The following is an 18,216-nucleotide window of genomic DNA, read 5'->3' as shown; positions in this document are numbered from 1 at the left end:
AAGGATTGTTAGTAAAGAGTATGAAGTCACTGAAAACTAAAGAGAATGTACAATAAAAGAGGGAGGAGGAAAAGAGTTGGCTCCATATTGGAGGATAAGTCACCAACAGATGCTGCACAAGCAATGCACCCAAATCACTTATTCAAACGAAAGTTTCTCAGTGTATGATAGACTGTTAGTCACTGAGTTATGCACCTACTACCATAGCAACAATTGTGGAGGAATTCACATTCCATGTGTGTGAAGTGCTGATGCACAGTATTAAATGCTGTGCCTTCAGCTCTAAGTATTAAATCCTTAAAGCAAGTAGCACCTCCAGTACCATCTGCTGCAGAGCCCCTCACAGCTGAAATCTTGTTGCCAGTCTCAAATTCTCTCATGAGTTCTCAAACTGCTTTAGTACAGGCCCTTGAGTGCACTGTGGCAGCCTCCACAGACGGGAACACAGAAGAAGTAACTTGAAGACAGGAAATTATGTCTGTTGTGCACATTGCCAATCTTGTTAAGGTGTCTGAGATGTAGGGAATGGTTGGAACGGTATAGGATGTTTGTGCTCTCACTACATATGGCTCCATTTCCATTGCTACCTACCTCTTCCTACTTTTCTGACTTTTGCCACTCTTGTGGTTGCTGAAGGCCATCCCCAACCACTTTGTTGCATCCTTTAATACCCACATTTCTCAACACCCTTCTAATTGCACTTCCTCCTACTTCTTCCCCTAAAACAAACTCTCCCATGCTTCAGCTCTATTTACAAACTTCCAGATCCCTGGCGTTTAACTGCTATTTGCTATGAGACCTTGGCAGCTTTTCTCAACTACTCCTTTACCTGCACTCTCGATGCATTTGCCTCTAGAACCTTCATGGTCTTCCAGCTCGGTCACTCCTCTTTGTCTGGTCCCCTCATCCACTCACTTCAAGGTGTGCAGAGTTGTGGATGCCTGGCGTGTAACAGGCTTAATCATTCATCGCCAAATCTGATTGAACCATAATGAGACCAGTGATAAATGTGAAAATGACACCCATTATTTGCAATATGACTGAATAGTGTCATTTGCTTATTTATTAGCGTTCACAGACTCACATGTGTGGTATCAATATTACCTAGCACTCAAGCAACCAGCAAGATGGTAAAAACAATCTATTGCTCCTTGATATCCATGAAAAATTAAATTGTTGTTTGCCCTGGAAAGAAGGGCATCATTGAGCTAGTACTGATATTTATATACAACAAATATTAATGCAGGCAATGACACTGAAGGCACCTCAAAATTCTCAAGTAGCACAGAAGACTGAGTGTCATCATTATTCTTATTGGTACTGAAGGAGTTGCAGACAATTGGTATCATTGCTTCAGACCCTCTTCCATCAGGTGACAAAGGTCTCATATTAAATTCCTGCTAAATCAGAACTCCTCTGAGAAATCCAGGATTAACTTCCACCATATGTAAAGCAATTTAGCTGAATTTCTCTGAGTCAACATTCTCCTCTTTAGTTCATTCTGCTACCAAGCAGTGCTTCCCATTCATCCTCCTTTTCCTTCATATTGCATATCTAAAGTAGGATCCCTAAGGGCAACCTGGCTTGCAGCTTGCACTGGCCTCCTGGAAGCTTTAAATCACGGAAAAACTATTCTGGCTAAACCTAAGGTACAAAAAGGATGCAATTGCACTGCTTGGCGTGGGAAGGATGTATAGGGACAAATCCATAGAGAAATGACAGAGATATGCAAACATAGTAATGATAGGGGACTTTAATTACCCAAATATAGATAAGAACAATGAAAGTGTAAGGACAGAGAAGGGTAAATGTTCCTAGACTGTGTTTAGGAAAACTTTCTCACTCAGTATGTGTTCAGTCCAACAAGAAAGGATGCACTGTTGGAAATGAGGTGAGGGAACATTTAGGAGACACTTATCATCATTATCATAATGCTTAGGATGATGGTAGAACATGACAATGGAGTATCCAGTGTAAGAATAATTAACTGGGGAGAGCCAACTTCAATGGGGCAAGAAAAGAAGAGAGTGTGAGAGAAGGACACTCTGAGACACTGGGACAGGCAATCAGCAGCACTTAGTGCTTAACATCACAGGAGAAACATTAGTTCATTGGTTGGTGAGAAACTGCTGTGGGAGGGTTATCAGTTAGCTAAGAATTTGAAAACACATTTTTTTAAAATGAGAAGGGACTATGTACATTTAAGAAAGAAACACAAGCAATAGGGAAATTACCGAATTTCGATTTAGTTTAGACTTTCAGTAAGCTTAAAAACTTTAGATAATGAATATTTTAGAACTTTAACACTCAATTTCTTCACTTGATAGTGTTAAGGGGTCCTGGTTGTTTGTCTGACATAAACAAGAATAGGATTTTTCTAGTCTACATATTCTATTTAGTTATGTCTTGAGAACTCAGTCCCATGATTTGCAAATCCTGTGCTATGTGGGAAATCTTAGAAGCTCCTGGTGATCTGGATGATCATATGCGCAGGAGATGCCTTTAGCTGGAGCAGCTCAAGCTCCAGGTTTTCGCGCTTAAGCGTCAGTTGGGGGCACTATGGTACACAAGGTTGAAAGGTTCATGGATAGGATTTTAAAGATCGTAATCTCCAGATTACTCCCGGTGTCACACAAAAGTGTGTATTGGAACAGAAGAATAGAGCAGATGAATGTGTGGCTGGAGAGATGATACAGCGGGGGTTGGGGGGGAGGGGGGATTCCTGGGGCATTAGGACCATTTCTGGGGAAGTTGGACCTGTACAAGTTGGACAGGTTATATCTGAACAGGATCAAGACCAACATCTTTGCGGGGACGTTTGCTAGTGCTGTTGGGCAGATTTGAACTAAATTGGTAGGGGAAAGGGATCCTGACAAGTAGTTCAGAGGGGAGAAAAGCTGAGATGGATTTAGAAGTTAAAACGTCAGTGAATCTGAAAGGCAGAGGAAACATAGGCTAGATATGAAAGAAATAAGTCCAGCAAGACTAAATGGAATACATTGTAAGGCAAGGAGCCTGAGGAGGAAGACAGACGAGCTGAAGGCACAGATAGATATGTGGAAGTATGGCATCATAGCTATGACCAAGACTTGGCTGAAGGATGGGCAGGTTTGGCAGCTCAACATTCCTGGTAATAAAGTATTCAGACAAGATAGAGAGGGGGATAGAAGAGGAGGGGGTCACAATATTGATCAAGAGATCAATTATAGCAGTGAGGAGGGATGGTATCCTGGAAGGATCATCAAATAAGACAATATGGGTAGAAATAAAGAGCACAAAAGGGACAAAAACAGTGTTGGGTGTGCACTTTAGGCCTCCAAACTGTCAGGGAGAGATAGTAATATGTAATCAAATTTCAGAAGTGTGTAGGAATAATAAGGCAGCAGTAGTGGGGGATTTTCACTACCCAAATACTAAATGGGAGTTTTAGCGTGCAAGGTAGGGAGGAAGTGAAAATTTTAAATTGCATCAGGAGAACTTTTTTTAGCCAGTATGTAGAAAGCCCAACAAGGGAGGAGGCAATTCTGGACCTAATATTAGTAAATGAGCCCAGAGAGGTAGAAGGCATATCAGCAGGTGAGCATTTGGAGATATTGACCATAATTCAGTTAGATTTAGAATAGTTATGGAAAAGGATAAGGAAGGGACAGGAATAAAAGTTCTGTGATCACTCACTCTCAGTTTCCATTAGTCCCTCAAGTCAGGTGATTCGCTTCTGCTGCACTGTTGCAAAGAGACAGGCACTACGTACACAACACTTTTAGATTATGGAATAAGCCAACAACAGCTGACTTGCAGTCAATACAACATATCATTTGCTTCCTTACACAGCAAGATCTTCAAAGAATATTTTCAGTACTAAGATTTAATTACTATTCAGTTCCAATTTATTTACTTGAATCAAGTATAAATGTGTAATGGCAATATTTTGATTTGATTTATTATTGTCACATGTATTAACATACAGTGAAAAGTATTGTTTCTAGCGCGCTATACAGACAAAGCATACCGTTCATAGAGAAAGAAACGAGAGAGTGCAGAATGTTGTGTTATAGTCATAGCTAGGTTGTAGAGGAAGATCAACTTAATGCAAGGTAAGTCCATTCAAAGGTCTGACAGCAGCAGGGAAGCAGCTGTTCTTGAGTTGGTTGGTACGTGACCTCAGACTTCTGTATCTTTTTCCCAACGGAAGAAGGTGGAAGAGAGAACGTCTGGAGTGGGTAGGGTCCTTAATTATGTTGGCTGCTTTGCTGAGGCAGCGGGAAGTGTAGACAGAGTCAATGGATGTGGAATGGCACTGAACAAATAATTATTTTTGAAATTTAATTCATTTTATTGAAGTGGCCATGTTTATGTGACAGTGACACCTGAAAAAAAGGGGGGGAGGGGGAATTCTCTCGGCTGCCACAAAGTACAGTACTTGGAAAGCCCAGATTCAATCCCTCAGTTTGTGCTGAGTTAGCTGATTTTTGCCAGAGCAGAATTTGGTATTTATCTGCAATCAGATTCCATGGCCGCAATTAAGTGACATAATGGTGAGGAAACCGGAGCAGTCTGGATCGCAATCGTCCCACACTTAGCGCACTGCATTGTACAACCCCCCACGTGAAACACAGCAGTATGGGGTCCCCAGGTTTGTGACTCACCTGAACTGGCTCTTGGTTGTGCACTGTTAACAAGGGGGAAGCTGCATTTAAACGCTCTCTCTGCACTCACAGCCAGGAGGATGGCAGTGTGGAGAACACGGGCGGCACGGTAGCACAGTGGTTAGCACTGCTGCTTCACAGCTCCAGGGACCTGGGTTCGATTCCCGGCTTGGGTCACTGTCTGTGAGGAGTTTGCACATTCTCCTCGTGTCTGCGTGGGTTTCCTCCAGGTGCTCTGGTTTCCTCCCACAGTCCAAAGATGTGCGGGTTAGGTTGATTGGCCATGCTAAAATTGCCCTTAGTGTCCTGAGATGCGTAGGTTAGAGGGATTAGTGGGTAAAAATGTGTAGGGGTAGGGCCTGGGTGGGATTGTGGTTGGTGCAGACTCGATGGGCCGAATGGCCTCTTTCTGTGCTGTAGGGATTCTATGAACAGCTCCATGTTTCATGGAGACAGATATTGGAAGGCTTCTGGATGCAATGGAGGAGAGGCAGGCCATCCTGTACCCTCAAGAGGGTAGACAACCCAGAAGCAGGGAAGCAAATGCGACCTGGGATGCAGTGGCTGGCATCAGTAAGTGCCCACGGCTTGACACTGAGAACTGGTGCCCAATGCCACAAGAAAATGAACAAACTCATTGAGTATTCATCATTACATCCTGGCATCAGTCCTGTCTGTTACACCTGAAATGTCCACATCAATCCATTCACTGACACCCTGCAGCCTTCCAGCACCCAATCCCCAGCATTGCCCCTCAAACCCCTCTGGCAATCCCTGTCACAACCCTTTGGGGCTCCGAAAGCTTGTGTGGCTTTAACCTGGTGTTGTTAAACTTCTTACTGTGTTTACCCCAGTCCAACGCCGGCATCTCCACATCGTGCCAACCCTTGCCTGCCAAGGCACGGTGCCGACATATGTCACCTGTTGAGGCTGGGCCCTCAGGTGTGGGTGCTCCGTCCCGCGACCCCACCAGCACCTCGGTGGAAATCTCTGAGGAAATCACCAAACAGGCGTCACAGGCACCAACTGCACCATCTAACTGCGCAGACACACACATCTCAGTGAGTGGAGTTAGCAGATAGGCCTCAGGATCACTTTCTGGTGAGCAACACACAGCTGCTGATGCACATTGGGTGGAGGCAGGAACATCTGTGGGATTGGACAAGCAGAAGTCTGCTGGATCTCAGGAAACACCTGGCCCCCCAGCCAGATGCCGGGCCATTGAAAACAGCTGGGAATGCAGAGGCAGGAGTGGGTGTCAGCAACATTCTGGCAATTGCAAGGCCACAAATGCAGAGGAAGTGACAGTCCATGAAGTTATCCATCTCCCAGGCCTCTCAATCCCTCCCAGCACCCCATGACTTCATGATTTCTGGAAGCTAAAATCCCTACACCATCCCTGATGCCATGCACCACCTCAATTGGCTGCCACCTCAATTGCACTGCCCATGCCCCCTCATGGTCACCAAGGATGTCCCACATGGCTGTACCCTCCCTTCACACGATGCAGCACGAGGCCTTCTGCACCCCCAGTGCAGTTGCATGGTCACTGGTGTGAGGCGCAAAGCTGACCCTCTAAATGGCTAACAGCCCCATATATGGACCCCTGACACAGGTCATTGGCAGCAGCATGAGGCAGACTGGGCTCGGTGCTCTAATGCTCACGTAGAGCATAAGAGTGTATGTGAGAAGGTCCTCATTGACAAACCCATGCAGTATGAACCTGAATGCACCCACCTAGGTGTATGGTGCAAATTAGCTTCCAGATATGGCGTGGAATTCAGACAGACTGTAGAAAAGCACCCTCCTGACTTACATGCAATGGGTGCCCATTGAAGAGAGCATTCCAGAGTCCATGCAGTGTGGTGAGCCATATTAAGACCTGCCAAACTCCCTTGATTAGGACAACAGCTGCCAGACCTGGTGCTTGCAACTGTTAGTGGGCCTGGAATGGGATGTCTGCAGTAAACCAGAGAGCCTGTCCAGCAGACAGATGGCAGGGATTTGAACTCAAGCTTGTATGAAACCCCTCAGCGGTCATTCAGCAGGCAGAGAGAATACTCACCACACAAGCCCCAACCCAATGGTGACCCCCAACCTGTGGACCTCCGGTCCATCCTGAGCCCCCCCCAAGCCACTGTACCCTTGAGGGCCACCCACCCCACACTATGGCAGCAGCTGAACCGCTCTCGTGCACCCTGGAGGTTGGTGCTAAGCAACATTCACCCCTTCACTCATCCTCGCAATTGTGACACATGAACCACACTTCAAGGGACCAGTCATGATTTGCTCCCATGTGACATCTAACGAAGAGGTGGGAACATTCTGGGAAGAGTGATGATCACGTAACCAAACTCGCTAATGAGATTGAAATCCAGTCAATCTCATGCTAATCAGTCTTGCGCTCTTTCTGGGCGAGATCCCGTTTGTGTCAGCAAAAAGGGACCGGCACAATTACAAACTATTTGGCGCCAGACATTTTTAGGCCTGCATGCAATTTTCCAGGATTGGCGCGATCTGCATCAGGCACTTTGAGGCCAGAAAACTGCCCACCATGTCTCTTAATAAGGGGACAGACAAATCAGATGGGTCTCTCATTTGCTATCCCAGCTGGCAAGAGCGCACAATGATTGTGTGTCTGTAAGGCATTTGTCTCACATGATTTTCCTGTCAGCAAATAGGTCATGTAGTTTTTGCAGGTTCCTCTAAAGCCACTATCACCAAGGCAAATTTTAACCTCAAATCCTATTTATCTGTATTTAGGTCAAGAACTATGTTTGGGTTAAATCAGCTCTTGTGCCTTATCCTCTTCAATCAAATGGGGGATCTGAACATGTTCTGCTTTATGCACTCAATTAGTCTAAGATCTTATAGGTGAAATGTAAAACTGATGTCTACCAGCAATCTACTTTAACCTCAATTTCAAAAGAAGCACCAAACATGCCAGGATAATGCTTCCATTTTATTCAACAGTCAGGTTCAATTTGTTATGATCCAGCAGGTGGTAAGTGCTGTGTGAACCAAATCCTCAAAAGGAAAACTTGACCAGCAATCACAATTGCTTTCTATTTGTATTTTACCACAGGAAAATGTGAGTACTGAAGTCAGGAGCCACAAATTCCAGTAATACTTTTGGAGATTTTGAATATTAAAATTAAAACGTTCATTACAAAGAAAATAAAACTTAAACACACAAGATTAGATTTCCACAGTTAAATTAATCATACAGAACATTTTCCCAAAAGGTTCTTACTTGGATAAGCCCACAAATAAACACCCTTTTAGGCAACAGTCCTGATTGATATTTAATTCCAGCAATATTACCACAAGGCACAACACCACTGTTCCTGTAGGGCAGATATTTCCCAGTGCTCCTCTCTCTCCCACTCGGCTGTTGGAATTTGAGAGTTTGAACCCTACTTTCTCAAAAAAAACAAGAACTTCTCTGGGATGGCTGACGGGTGTTCACTTCACTTCTTCACAGTTCTGTCTCAGAAATAGAATTTAATAATTTTGCTTCATTTATTCATGACCTTTTGTAAGTTGTAAACTCCTTCCTACCACTCTCTGAAATTCAACAGCTAAAAAGCCAAATCCTGATTTATCTCCTAATGCAAATTTCTAACCATGTTGCATTTACATGTAGAACATCTAACCTGGCTCTATTCACTTCAAATCCCTGCCTTTCACACCTAGTAAGAAGTCTCACAACACCAGGTTAAAGTCCAACAGGTTTATTTGGCAGCACAAGCTTTCGGAGTCTCTGAAAGCTTGTGCTGCCAAATAAACCTGTTGGACTTTAACCTGGTGTTGTGAGACTTCTTACTGTGCTTACCCCAGTCCAACGCCGGAATCTCCACATCATGGTTTCACACCTAGTCCCTTTGTGTCCTCAACCTTGTAGTCAATAAGTCCCCAGCTTAACTAAATCAACCATTACACACACATAAACACAACCTCACACAATCTTATGTTGCAGAACACCACAGTAAGCCTCAGAAATATTAAAAATAGCATTTTCTTTAAAATAGCCATTTCCAATGAAGCTGCTCAAGTAGTGCTGGATCACTGGTAAATATGCACAATTGAGTAAGCTTATACTCATTTTACATGGAGCTAATGACCGTCACCAAATGGGACGTAATGCTTTCAAAATACGTTAGGTTTACAAGAAAGAACCGGAGTTGCATGACCACACTCCTTTGTAAATCATTCCTCTTCGACTGGAAATGCTTCCTAGCATCACGTGCATATCTGAATTCTCAAATAGTGTGATTGTACCCATGAATTTACTATTTTTCACTTCCCTTAATTTGGCACCACCAATCCTCTTTGTAACACAGAGGTTCCAAGTCCAGGATTACGATCCCATGCTCTCCTGCTTGAGCATTTCAATTTCATTCTTCAGAAGATTCCTCTTTCCCTAGAAAGATGGTAAAGCTCCTACCATAAGAACATAAGAAATAAGAGCAGGAGTAGGTCATTCAATCCCTTGAGCTTGCCCTGCCATTCAACAAGATCATGGTTGATCTAATTGAAGCTCATACTACACCTGTCCCATTAATCGTTTACTGTCTTGCAGATCAAGAACCTGTTTATCTGCTATACAGTTCACTCTACACTCTGAGAAAATTACATTTTCTAAAAGCCTGTCTGCACGTTCCTCAAGTACATGTGCAGGGGATACTTCAGAATTGTCACCTATGATCTCAACATTAGGTAGGTTAAAAATGTCTTCCTCAGAGGATGGAATATTAGTAGGTATCCCTTGCTTATATTTAATTTGAGTATTTCAGACAAAAAAGACAGTCATTTTTAAAAGGAATAGAAAAACATATTTATTTACACAAATACCAAAATGATTTTTTTTTAAATATCAAAATGATGCCTTCCATTGCAAAGTTATGTCTCTTCTATGCAACTTCTACTTTGTGGAGGGCTATTTTCTCCCAGCTAAGTTAGGAATTGTCACACTCTATTGGCATTCTTACATTTTCCAGATTGGCTTAAGAAATCGTTTATAAGTCTGTTCAATGCAAATTAAACAATTATCCATAAAATAATTATGGATATAATTACTTTTGCTTCTTAGGTAAATGAAAAAAACAATGACTCTTCAGACATCATCCAGACTCAAAATATTGGTTCTATTCTCTCTCCACAGATGTTGTCAGACCTGCTGAGATTTTCCAGCATTTTCTGTTTTTGTTATGAGGAGGATAGTTGGATACTGTGCAAAAAGTAAGGAATTTTAATGGAGAGGTTAAAACATAGATGAACAAATAGCTCTTTAAAAGAGTAAGATAGAAAAAAGAATGAGTTTAAAAGAAAGTTTAAGTAGGTTGAGAGCAGGTTGGCTACAAAATCTGCCACCAGTAGTTGAGCAGTGGAACAAGCAGTAGTTTGGAGCCAGTGCAATATGGTGCGCAATCTGGTACATATGACTGGAGAAGATGACTGAAATCGGGCAGGGCAGGACAAGGACACTGAATGTTTTGATCATTAGGATGATGATGTTTGTTGCTATTGATTTATTGGAGAGAAAGAGTCAGTGATGTTGGATGAAGATGGGATGAAAAGTGTACAAAAAGACAGCTGAATTATATGGGGCACTATGGTTCCACCTCCTCCAGCTAAAAAGTTGGGGGGAGTCCACCACAGCCAATTCACCAATCAAAGACCAGCAGCTCTCCATGGACCATTAGTGCCAATGGGAGTGGTGGCAATTGCTGTTTGATGAAGGGGCGAGCTGTGATGGATAGGAACTTAATAGTGGTTTGGGGGTCAACAAGGGGCAGTGGGAACCAACGATCAGAGGCCATGGGGAGGGCAACAGGGGTAGGTGGGGGGAATTACATCTAGAGGGTGGGCCCTCTGATGAGCCCAAGGGATCAGTTAAAGAGGGAAATCCTCACCCATCACCAGCCCACACAGGGAAACTTGTCAATCTTGGTCTGAAACTCTTGCACTGCTGGTTAAATGCTTCAATTGGCAACAGATGGGTGGGCTGCTCAATGCCAACCCTGTCATGGGTATAATTGTGGTGGGGGTAGGGGAAGGTGGATAGATAGCAGGCAGGCCACCTGCTGGATTTAATAACCAGAATTTTCTGGCTGTTCACACCAGCAGGATTTTCCAGTCTGGTGGTAGGTGGTGCATTCAACAGGAATCCCCATTGATAATAGGGGGACCAAAGTTCTCACCGCTGCCCAATAGTGGGCTGCCTCCACCTCCACAAAACACAATGGGGTGAGTGGAAAAACCCACCCAATGGGTGGGATTTTGAGCCCGCATTTACGGTCAGCTTAATTGGCGACGTGGGCCCAAAATCCTGTTGTAAATCCAGTAATTTTAATTAAAGTTGCAGCCTAGCAAGTATTTATGAAACATGTTCCTTCCAAGAAATAGAAAGTCAAAAACTACATTGCAGGCCACTGCAATTGGCTAGGCAACAGCTATACACATTGCTGGTCCTGCCCTGCTCTCTCTCATGATGTGGAAATAAAGCCCTTCAGATAATTCTCCACGCTGACGGAGACGATAAGGTTCTCATTTATCTCACAGCTCTCTGTGACCAAAATCAGGATAATACTGCAAGAAAATAAACAGCATTAGATGCTTGCTTTGTTTCTCTTGCCTATCTGTTCTGCAATAAAATGTTACATACCAGAATTGGAAAGTTAAATGCATAAACTGAATGAAAGTAGAGCATGGCCCAATTCCTATCCTCCAAGTTGTAAAATTAAACTGCACTTAAGTCTGACACAGAAACAGAATGAGTATTGTGACAGATCATAAATCTTTCTAAAAAGCCTGAACCTGGAACTGGGATCTTGACAGCTTTTGCATGATGGGGAAGCCACCTGCTCAGAACTCAAGTTTAAAATAACAGTCAGATCCCGGTGAGGTAATTGGAGCCCAAAATGCACCTTTAAAGTAGGACTCGTCCAGCATTAGCTAAATTAAAATTTCAGTTAATCACATTACAGCTGAAATGGACTGGTTAAGTCCCCCCAGTCCATTTTAACTGTCACCTTTGCCTTGTTTCTACTGGCTTTGGGCAAGCTGAATTGATGTTACAGAATCAAAAATCCAATTATTTATTTAGCTGTTTTGAATCTAAAAAGCAAGCTTTAACTCATACCTGTTATTTTTGTCAATTATCTTAATCTTAATGACAGGTTTATATATTTAAATAGAGGATTTGGAAGACATCACATGGAGTTAACCCATTCCTAAGGAGTTTAATCTGTTTGTGCAAAGAATCATTTGTATCACAGATAGAAAAAGGCCAGAATGATTCAATCGTGGAAACAGGCAATGTCGCAACTACACAACTGATCAATGAGCACCTTAAACAGAGAGATTGGTGAACTCTCTTGTTAGACTCTAATGAAGGATTAACAGCTGGGGCATTAATGAATGTCTCCCCCTCTCCAGTACAGATTGTTCTGCATTTTGCATCAGATTGCCAGAATTCACACTTTTACTTTTTTGTCAAAACTATACAAGGGAAGAATGATTCTGTGCGGATTGGGTTAAAGATGTATCATAATGAGAATGGAGCAGAGTCAATGTGAACTCTGCAGCCACATTTGAACAGTCGGAATAACACCAATCATCCTGTCTAGACTTCTCTCTAGGGGAGAATCCACTGGGGGCAGGCAGGGGAGGGAGGGTAGGAATTTCAAACCATCTCATTTAGCCAGTCATCTCTTAGAAGCTCACTCAACCTGTAGCAAACAGATTTCTTGCACACATGCATGCACACTATTTCCATTTAATTGGGCCCCAGAACAAAAGGCAAAGTTGTGACCAGAAATATAGTTGGAAATATGTGATCGAATACACACTTAAGGTGAGAGGAGAGAGATACAAAAGTGTCCAGAGGGGCAATTTCTTCTCACAGAGGGTGGTGAGTGTCTGGAACAAGTTACCAGAAGCAGTAGTAGAGGCGGGTACAATTTTGTATTTTAAAAAGCATTTAGACAGTTACATGGGTAAGATGGGTATAGAGGGATATGGGCCAAATGTGGGCAATTGGGACTAACTTAGGGGTTTAAAAAAAAGGGTGGCATGGGCAAGTTGGGCCGAAGGGTCTGTTTCCATGCTGTAAACCTCTATGACTTTATGACTCATACCATGACTATGTCGGTAAGTACATTTTATAGTTGGAACCGAGTTATAAAGGGTCTTAAAAGGGGGCAAATGAAATAGTGGAGTAGATGTGTTGGTATTAATTTTCCAAAATTTGCTCAATTCTGAAAATGTTCCATCAGACTGGAAAGTAGCAAATATAACCCTCTATTCAAGAAGGAAGGGAGGCAGAAAACAGGACATCTGTCTTGGGGAAGGTGTGAGAATCGATCATTAAGGAGGTCACAGCTGGGCACTTAGAAAAACTCAAGGCAATTGGGAAGAGTCAGCATGGCTTCGTGAAAGGGAAGTCATGGGTGTGATTCCGCGCCCCCCCCCCCCCCCCCCCCCACACCCCATCCCCCCACCCCTGGGATCTTCCAGTCCTGTAAGAAGTCTCACAACACCAGGTTAAAGTCCAACAGGTTTATTTGGTAGCAAATACCATAAGCTTTCGGAGCACAGCTCCTTCGTCAGATGGAGTGGATATCTGTTCTCAAACAGTGCAAACAGACCCAGAAATCAAATTATAGAATATTGATTAGAATGCAAATCTCTACAGCCAGCCAGGTCTTAAATGTACAGACAATGTGGGTGGAGGGAGCATTCAACACAGGTTAAAGAGATGTGTATTGTCTCCAGACAGAACAGCTAGTGAAATTCCGCAAGTCCAGGAGGCAAGCTGTGGGGGTTACTGACAATGTGACATAAATCCAACATCCCGGTTTAGGCCATCCTCATGTGTGCGGAACTTGGCTATCAGTTTCTGCTCAGCGACTCTGCGCTGTCGTGTGTCGTGAAGGCCGCCTTGGAGAACGCTTACCTGAAGATCCAAGGCTGAATGCCCGTGACTGCTGAAGTGCTCCCCCACAGGAAGAGAACAGTCTTGCCTGGTGATTGTCGAGCGGTGTTCATTCCTACCAATGTCTATGCTGTTTTGTATGGCTTGCCCATCCCACCACTGGGAAACCGACTGCAGGGGTCACTGGCAGATCTTGCCAGCAGGAAAGGCTGGAAAATCTCGCCCCACATTTAGCCAATTTTTTGGAATTCTTTAAAGGAGTAACATGCATTGTGAATATAGGCATACTGCACTTGGATCTCCAGAAGGCATTTTCTTAAGCTGCCATGTCAAATGTCACTGTGGAAAGTAAAAGTTCATAGTGTAGAGGGTAACATATTAGCATGGATAAAAGATTAGTTGGCTGGCAGAAAACAGACAGTATGTAGAAATGGTCTTTTCCTGATTGGAAGGATGTAACTAGTGAAATTCAGCACAGTTCTGTGCTGGGGTCTCAACTTTTTAGAATTTACATCAATGGCTTAGATTAGGGGAGCAAAGGCATGGTCGCTAAATTTGTGGATGACACAAAATTATGTAGGAGAGAATGTTGTGAAGCAGACATAAGGAGGTTGCACATAGATATAGCTAGGTTAAGTGAGTAGGCAAAAATCTGATGGATACAGTATAAAATGGGAAAATGTGGCAGGAAGAATAAAAAAGCAGAATTTTGTGTTACAGAGGGACCTATATGTTCTAGTGCATGAGTCACAAAAAGTTAGTCTGCATATACAGCAAGTAATTAAGAAGGCCAATGGAATACTATCCTTTATTACAAGAGGAACTGAACATAAAGGTAAGGATATTATGCTTCAGATAGAAGTCTTACAACACCAGGTTAAAGTCCAGACTTATTTGGAATCAAGAGCTTTCGGAGCGCTGCTCCTTCAGTTAGACAGGGCATTGGTGAGACAGCGGCCAGAATTCTCTGACTTTGCCTGCAGCTGGGATTCTCCAGTCCCGCTGCAGTGAATGGAGATTTGGCTGAGTGCCCAATCCACTGTTCTCACTGGCAGTGACGGTAGGACGTGTAGGACAAGAGATTTCCAGCCCACATCTTGTAATTTTGGTCTCTTTATTAGAGGAAGGATGTAAATGTGTTGGAGACAGATCAGAGGAGATTTATTAGATTGAACGGGTTTATTAGATTGAATGGGTTGCCTTTGGCGAAAAGTTTGGACAGATTGGGCTTGTTTCATTGGATAAATTCTTGTTAGGCAACAGAATCAAAGATTATCAGGGGTAGCTGAGAATGTGGAATTCAAACCACAAGCAGGCCAGCCATGATCTTATTGAATGGTAGAGCAAGCTCGAGGGGCCGAATGGTCAACTGCTCTTATTTCATATTTAAATGTACAAAGTCAAAGAAAGTCCTGGTTTACATCTCTGGTTTGTATATTAACTGTTCCTTGATAAATGTGCCACAAATGGCCACAACAACGTGAGCTAGGGAGAAGGTTCTTGGTCTTAGTTGCTAGCCACTGACTCCCTGCTGGAGATTGTATGAGTAGAATTTTCCCTCCAAGGGTGTGAAATTGGTCAGAAATGAATCTGGGTCCCTGATCTGCTCCTGGGGGAAACAGTCACTCATTGTGATAGTCTTGGAAAAGCCCCTTTAGTTGGTCTGGACTTGGGTTCCCTGCCCAATGGTGGTGGGTGGGCTCCTGAAGAAGGAGTACCAATCAGAGGTTTTCCAGCTTGAAAGGAGCGATGACTAGTCGGCAAGGTAGAGACCACTTCAAATTGGAGGCACCCTCTTTCCAATGTTTCAAAATCTTGAATTAAAAAATGAAACTTGCAGCCAGGCCACCACATTGCAGACAGGAAGGCAGGGTGAGGGGAAGGGGATGAACTCCTCCAAAGGGTGACTGTTGGCTGCTCCTGCATCCAAATAGACCAACCTGGAGTGCTGGCTCCCCTGCAGGAGACTGCCTCTGGGCAGCTAAACCGGTTCCTGCCATCTGCAGGAACCTGGAGGAACACTGGAAAATCCAGTCTTATGTTCTCATCCAGTCATTTCTCCTTTAATTGACCTCAATAGGCTCTTGATGTGACTTGTCAACTCCTCCATCCCACATTCACAAAAATGGTCTGGAGGCAACATTAAGCTGTGAACCAGCACACGGCCTGTGTGGCTATTTTTAACTTCCGCCCACCTGTTCCCAAAATTGGTGGGGATCTATGTGTCTGGAGATCAGATAAAGACAGTCAGACTTGGCTGTAATTACTTTCTCCCACTTGCTTAATAACACTAATTTGCATTAGGAATGACCATCCGCACAAGTGTCAGAGGGTGGATCTGACCTGGCAGAAATAAAGAGCTTCATGAGAAACGTGAAGAAAATCGAATGAGGGGTATAACCAAAGGTTAAAGTCCAGTTGCATTAAGTTTTAGCTCTATTAAAGATGAGGGAAACAAAATATCAATTTGCTACAAAATCTTCAATTCCTTTCTTGTAACGAATTATTAAACTTTCTACGATTTCACGTGGCTAACTAATGATATATACAGGATGTGATCTTACAGGCCGTTCACGCCATGCTCCTGCTGAAGTGGGGTTGGAGAATTTGGTGGCTAGCCAAATCTCCATTCACTGCGGTGGGATGGGAAAATTCCACTGGTATGAACAGTGGTAAGATTCTGGCCACAGTTTATGAAAGCTTGGTACGAGTTGAAATTTAAAAAAAAATTTCACTGGCCATGTTTCTCCCAAACTGGGACCATGTGCCCATGCCAGCAGAAAGACTGGAGGGTTGCCCGCTGGTGTTAACAGTGTCTATCAGCTAGGATTGGCGGACAACCCGCCAACTAGCCCTGCTGTTCCAAGACCATGCCGCCATTTTTAAATTGTGTCCCCAATCTCCACGCTCGGAGATATGCCCCCATGGCGGCCCCCACACTGACCAGGAGAGCACCATCAATCCCTCACCAAAGAGGAACATCCTTCCCCCCCCCCAGCCACAAATAAGGGGTAAACCCCCCACGCAGGCATGAGGGTGACCCAACCTGACCCCACCGCCCTCCACTCAAGCCTCTTCCCCCTCAGATCCCCAACTCAGCCCCCACTCCCCTCAGATCCCCCACTCAATCCCCCTTCCTCCTCAGACAACCCCTCCCCCCGCCATTCAGCCCCCTCACACCTTGGCAGTGTCAACAGTGCACTGCGCCCTGGCACTGACACTCTGGCCTAGCATCTTGGGCACTATGGGGGCTCAAGGAGTGACTTCCACTCCATCTGACGAAGGAACAACGCTCCGAAAGCTAATGGTATTTGCTAGCAAATAAACCTGTTGGACTTTAACCTGGTGTTGTTAAAACTCTTACTGGGCTCAAGGAGGTCCAGTGGACAATTGCCTCTCTGCTGATGCCAGGCTGCAGAGTAAGGGTTCCTCAAAGGTCCTGTGGGTTTGTTGGCTTGGGCTGAGGGCAAGGGATTGACCTCGCCATTCTCCACCGGGATAGGGGGTGTTGTGGCTGGACTGGCTAGACCTGAAGTTCACCCCTGGCATGGTGATTTCAGGCTGCACAGTGATCAATTTCTGCATTCCTGCCTGTCAGCTATGTAAGTTTTGAAGTGGCCAGGTCACTTTAACCTTCATGCCCCCAGTTACCTGGCAGGATTTTAAATCTTCGCAGCACTCCATTCTGCAGCAGAGGTGTTCCTTTCTCCCTGTCAAAAGTTGCAGGTGACAGCATACCCCTTTAAAGTCCTCCAAAGTCCTCTGACAGAGAAAATATGTCAATTTCACCTGCTGGGGAAGGTTCCAGTCTACACAGCTGTGCACTCAGGCCCAATGTATACACACAGCTTTAATTTGAAGTTGCTGAGGCTTCCCAGAAAGCTGAAATCTTTGAAACCCGCTCCATTGTACTTGAAGCCTTTGATCTGTAACAAATTTAATGTGCAGTGCATTGCAAAAGCTTCAGCTGCCAGCTCAATGGATTTCTATCATCTTCGCAACCTTTTTTAAAGTTTATTTATTAGTCACAAGTAAGGCTTACATTAACACTGCAATGAAGTTACTGTGAAATTCCCCTGGTTGTCACAGTCCGACACCTGTTCGGGTCAATGCACCTAACCAGCACGTCTTTCAGAATGTGGGAGGAAACCGGAGCACCCGGAGGAAACCCATGCAGACACGGGAGAACATCCAAACTCCACACAGATGGTGACCCAAGCCAGGAATCAAACTCGGGTCCCTGGCGCTGTGAAGCAGCAGCGCTAACCACTGTGCTACCGTGCCACCACAACCTGTGTTTATTTTTATTTCCCTTCACGGTTGAATACACCGCAAGTACCTCCTGAGTGCAATTTTGACAGAGTCTAACCCTGATTGACAGTCTGTGGTTTCAGGCTGTCAATCAGAATTAGATTCTGTCAACATTGCAGTCAGGATCAATGGGGTACTTACAGAGTTATGATCACCCTCCCCAAAATGCTTGTCCACTGACACTTTGAATACATGCCCAGCTTCATTCCCTAGGATTCGGTCTTCAATAAATTTCAATTAGATCATCGCTCATTCTTCTAACCTCTAATGAATATAATAAGCACAATTTACTCTGCCTCTCATTATAGCACAACTCCCTCA

This window comes from Mustelus asterias, chromosome 8 (assembly GCF_964213995.1).
Source record: "Mustelus asterias chromosome 8, sMusAst1.hap1.1, whole genome shotgun sequence".
NCBI classification, from domain to species: Eukaryota; Metazoa; Chordata; class Chondrichthyes; order Carcharhiniformes; family Triakidae; genus Mustelus; species Mustelus asterias.
This window is presented reverse-complemented; position numbering follows the sequence as displayed.